Source organism: Ascaphus truei, unplaced genomic scaffold (genome assembly GCF_040206685.1).
Source record: "Ascaphus truei isolate aAscTru1 unplaced genomic scaffold, aAscTru1.hap1 HAP1_SCAFFOLD_268, whole genome shotgun sequence".
Taxonomy (NCBI): Eukaryota; Metazoa; Chordata; class Amphibia; order Anura; family Ascaphidae; genus Ascaphus; species Ascaphus truei.
In genome coordinates this window covers 523,473-528,920 of record NW_027455621.1, presented here as the reverse complement: position 1 = coordinate 528,920, position 5,448 = coordinate 523,473, and positions in this window count along the sequence as shown.

The window sequence follows — 5,448 nt, the reverse complement described above, 5'->3', positions numbered from 1 at the left end:
TATTTGAAAAATTGTGCTAATTATTCTGCTCCATACAAAATGTTCCTAATATTTCACTATACTGAGATAGATCCCTTAATTTCCCAGCGTTCTCGTGTGGTAACGGGGGAAGGGAGCAGCGCTGATTGAGACGACCCTAGGGAGCGATTCATGGTATGTTTATCAATTTAAACTTTTACATCCTCATAACCTTTTATAAAACACAGAACAAATGCAAAAAAAGCTGCAGAATGGCCGGTGTGGGGATCAAACCCACGGCCGCGGCATTATTATCCCCACAACTGCGCTATCCAGCAAGCAAGCAACTGTATGTAGGGAAGGGGGAGAGAGGCACAGTGAGGGGAGGAGGGGATAGAGGCACAGTGAGGGGAGGGGGGAGAGAGGCACAGTGAGGGGAGGGGGGGAGAGAGGCACAGTGAGGGGAGGGGGGGAGAGAGGCACAGTGAGGGGGGGGAGAGAGGCACAGTGAGGGGGGGGGAGAGAGGCACAGTGAGGGGAGGGCCGGAGAGAGGCACAGTGAGGGGAGAGCCGGAGAGAGGCACAGTGAGGGGAGAGGGGAGAGAGGCACAGTGAGGAGAAGGGAGAGAAGCACAGTGAGGGGAGGGGGGGAGAGGCACAGTGAGGGGAGAGAGGCACAGTGAGGGGAGGGGGGAGAGGCACAGTGAGGGGAGGGGGGAGAGGCACAGTGAGGGGAAGGGAGAGAGGCACAGTGAGGGGAGGGGAGGGGGAGAGGCACAGTGAGGGGAGAGAGGCACAGTGAGGGGAGGGGGGAGAGAGGCACAGTGAGGGGGGGAGAGGGGAGAGAGACACAGTGAGGGGAGGGGGAGAGAGGCACAGTGAGGGGAGGGGGGAGAGAGGCACAGTGAGGGGAGTGGGGGAAAGAGGCACAGTGAGGGGAGGGGTGAGAGAGGCACAGTGAGGGGAGGGGGGAGAGAGGCACAGTGAGGGGAGTGGGGGGAGAGAGGCACAGTGAGGGGAGGGGGGGAGCGAGGCACAGTGAGGGGAGGGGGGGGACAGAGGCACAGTGAGGGGAGGAGGGGGAGAGAGGCACAGTGAGGGGGGAGAGAGGCACAGTGAGGGGAGGGGGGAGAGAGGCACAGTGAGGGGGGGAGAGAGGCAAAGTGAGGGGAGCGGGGCACAGTGAGGGGAGGGGAGAGGGGAGAGAGGCACAGTGAGGGGAGGGGAGAGAGGCACAGTGAGGGGAGGGGGGAGGAGGCACAGTGAGGGGGGGAGAGAGGCACAGTGAGGGGAGGGGGGAGAGAGGCACAGTGAGGGGGGGAGAGAGGCAAAGTGAGGGGAGCGGGGCACGGGGAGGGGAGAGAGGCACAGTGAGGGGAGTGGATGAGAGAGGCACAGTGAGGGGAAAGAGGGGAGAGAGGCACAGTGAGGAGGGGGGGAGAGGCACAGTGAGGAGGGGGGAGAGGCACAGTGAGGGAAGGGGGGAGAGGCACAGTGAGGGGAGGGGGGAGAGAGGCACAGTGAGGGGAGGGGGGAGAGAGGCACAGTGAGGGGAGTGGGGGAGAGAGGCACAGTGAGGGGAGGGGGGAGCGATGCACAGTGAGGGGATGGGGACAGAGGCACAGTGAGGGGAGGAGGGGAGAGAGGCACAGTGAAGGGAGGGGGGGAGAGAGGCACAGTGAGAGGAGGGGCGGAGAGAGGCACAGTGAGGAGAAGGGAGAGAAGCACAGTGAGGGGAGGGGGGGAGAGAGGCACAGTGAGGGGAGGGCCGGAGAGAGGCACAGTGAGGGGAGAGGGGAGAGAGGCACAGTGAGGAGAAGTGAGAGAAGCACAGTGAGGGGAGGGGGAGAGGCACAGTGAGGTGGGAGAGGCACAGTGAGGGGAGGGGAGAGAGGCACAGTGAGGGGAGGGGGGGAGAGGCACAGTGAGGGGAGGGGGGAGAGGCACAGTGAGGGGAGGGGGGAGAGGCACAGTGAGGGGAGGGGGGGAGAGGCACAGTGAGGGGAGGGGGGAGAGGCACAGTGAGGGGAGGGGGGAGAGGCACAGTGAGGGGAGGGGAGAGGCACAGTGAGGGGAAGGGAGAGGCACAGTGAGGGGAAGGGGAGAGAGGCACGGGGAGGGGAGGGGGAGAGGCACAGTGAGGGGAGAGAGGCACAGTGAGGGGGGGGAGAGAGGCACAGTGAGGGGAGTGGGGGAGAGAGGCACAGTGAGGGGAGGGGAGAGAGGCACAGTGAGGGGAGTGGGGGAGAGAGGCACAGTGAGGGAAGTGGGGGAGAGAGGCACAGTGAGGGGAGAGGGGAGAGAGGCACAGTGAGGGGAGGGGGGATGAGGCACAGTGAGGGGGGGAGAGAGGCAAAGTGAGGGGAGCGGGGCACAGTGAGGGGAGGGGAGAGAGGCACAGTGAGGGGAGTGGGGGAGAGAGGCACAGTGAGGGGAAGGAGGGGAGAGAGGCACAGTGAGGGGAGGGGGGAGAGGCACAGTGAGGGGAGGGGGGGAGAGAGGCACAGTGAGGGGAGGGGGGGAGAGAGGCACAGTGAGGGGAGGGGGGAGAGAGGGCACAGTGAGGGGAGTGGGGGAGAGAGGCACAGTGAGGGGAGGGGGGAGCGAGGCACAGTGAGGGGATGGGGACAGAGGCACAGTGAGGGGAAGAGGGGAGAGAGGCACAGTGAAGGGAGGGGGGGAAGAGAGGCACAGTGAGAGGAGGGGCGGAGAGAGGCACAGTGAGGAGAAGGGAGAGAAGCACAGTGAGAGGAGGGGGGAGAGAAGCACAGTGAGGGGAGGGCCAGAGAGAGGCACAGTGAGGGGAGAGGGGAGAGAGGCACAGTGAGGAGAAGGGAGAGAGGCACAGTGAGGGGAGGGGGAGAGGCACAGTGAGGGGGGAGAGGCACAGTGAGGGGAGGGGGGAGGCACAGTGAGGGGAGGGGGGAGAGGCACAGTGAGGGGAGGGGGGAGAGGCACAGTGAGGGGAAGGGAGAGGCACAGTGAGGGGAGGGGAGGGGGATAGGCACAGTGAGGGGAGAGAGGCACGACACAGTGAGGGGAGGGGGGAGAGAGGCACAGTGAGGGGAGTGGGGGAGAGAGGCACAGTGAGGGGAGGGGAGAGAGGCACAGTGAGGGGAGTGGGGGAGAGAGGCACAGTGAGGGGAGTGGGGGAGAGAGGCACAGTGGGGGGAGAGGGGAGAGAGGCACAGTGAGGGGAGGGGGGAGGAGGCACAGTGAGGGGGGAGAGAGGCACAGTGAGGGGAGGGGGGAGAGAGGCACAGTGAGGGGGAGAGGCAAATTGAGGGGAGCGGGGCACAGTGAGGGGAGAGAGGCACAGTGAGGGGAGAGAGGCACAGTGAGGGGAGGGGGGAGGAGGCACAGTGAGGGGGAGAGAGGCACAGTGAGGGGAGGGGGGGAGAGAGGCACAGTGAGGGGGGGGGGGAGAGGCAAAGTGAGGGGAGCGGGGGAGAGGCACAGTGTGGGGAAGGAGGGGAGAGAGGCACAGTGTGGGGAAGGAGGGGAGAGAGGCACAGTGAGGGAAGGGGGGAGAGAGGCACAGTGAGGGGAGGGGGGAGAGAGGCACAGTGAGGGGAGTGGGGGAGAGAGGCACAGTGAGGGGAGGGGGGAGCGAGGCACAGTGAGGGGACGGGGGACAGAGGCACAGTGAGGGGAGGAGGGGAGAGAGGCACAGTGAGGGGAGGGGGGAGAGAGGCACAGTGAGGTGGGGAGAGAGGCACAGTGAGGGGAGGGGCGGAGAGAGGCACAGTGAGGAGAAGGGAGAGAAGCACAGTGAGGGGAGAGAGGCACAGTGAGGGGAGGGGGGAGAGGCACAGTGAGGGGAGGGGGGAGAGGCACAGTGAGGGGAAGGGGAGAGAGGCACAGTGAGGGGAGGGGGAGAGGCACAGTGAGGGGAGAGAGGCACAGTGAGGGGAGGGAGAGAGGCACAGTGAGGGGAGGGAGAGAGGCACAGTGAGGGGAGGGAGAGAGGCACAGTGAGGGGAGGGGGAGAGGCACAGTGAGGGGAGAGAGGCACATTTAGGGGAGGGAGAGAGGCACAGTGAGGGGAGGGGGAGAGTGAGGAAAGGGGGAAGAGGCACAGTGAGGGAATGGGGAGAGAGAGGCACAGTGAGGGGAGGGGGGAGGAATGCACAATGAGGAGGGGGAGAGAGGCACAGTGAGGGGAGGGGAGGGGAAAGAGGCACAGTGAGGGGAGGGGGAGAAGCATGGGGAGGGGAGAGGCACGGGGAGGGGAGAGGCACAGGGAGAGGGGAGCGAGGCACAGTGAGGGGAGAGGGGAGAGAGGCACAGTGAGGGGGAGAGAGGCACAGTGAAAGGAGGGGAGAGTGAGGAAAGGGGGGAGAGGCACAGTGAGGGGAGGGGGAGAGAGGCACAGTGAGGGATGGAGGAGAGAGAGAGGCTCAGTGAGGGAAGGGAGGAGAGAGGCACAGTGAGGGGAGGGGAGGAGAGTTGCACATTGAGGGAAGCAGGAGAGAGGCACAGTGAGGGAAGGAGGAAAGGCACAGTGAGGGGAGGGGGGAGAGAGGCACAGTGAGGGGAGGGCCGGAGAGAGGCACAGTGAGGGGAGGGGGGAGAGGCACAGTGAGGGGAGGGGGGTGAGAGGCACAGTGAGGGGAGGGGGTGAGGGTAGGGAGGAGAGAGGCACAGTGAGGGAAGGGAGGAGAGAGGCACAGTGAGGGGGGGACAGAGGCACAGTGAGGGGGGGATAGAGGCACAGTGAGGGATAGAGGCACAGTCGGGTTGATAGAGGCACAGTCAGGGGAGGGGGTGAGAGGCACAGTGAGGGGATGGAGGAGAGAGGCACAGTGAGGGGAGGGGGAGAGAGGCGCAGCAAGGGGACGGGGAGAGGCACAGTGAGGGGAGTGGGGGAAGGGGGTATTGAGGCATTGAGGGGAGGGGGAGAGAGGCGCAGTGAGGGGAGGGGGAAGAGGTGCGCAGTGAGGGGAGGGGGGAAAAGAGGCACAGTGAGGGGAGGGGGAGAGGGACGGGAGAGGCACAGTGAGGGGACGGGGGGAGGCACAGTGAGGGGAGGGGGAGAGGCACAGTGAGGCGAGCGGGAGAGGCACAGTGATGGGGAGAGATAGGCACAGTGATGGGGAGAGATAGGCACAGTGATGGGGAGAGAGAGGCACAGTGATGGGGAGAGAGAGGCACAGTGAGGGAGAGAAGAAATGATTAAGGCTGTTCCTATAGTGCCGTCGATGGCGACACGACGGGTGACGACGCCGTCGCCACCGGCAAAAGTTATGTTTCGCCGGGCGGCGGCAGTGCGGGATTCCGGCAATTTGATTTGTTCAAGTGACGTGACGTGACGGCCCTTGAAAAATCTAATTTTGCCGGCTACCTGTTTCCGCAACGGCGACGTCGCTTTGTCGCCGTAGCGGGCACTATAAGTGCACGCGGCGGCAATGCTTCTGTTTTCGGGCGACGTCGCCAGTACTATATGCGCGGCCTAAGAATGTAGATTAAATATTTGAAAAATTGTGCTTA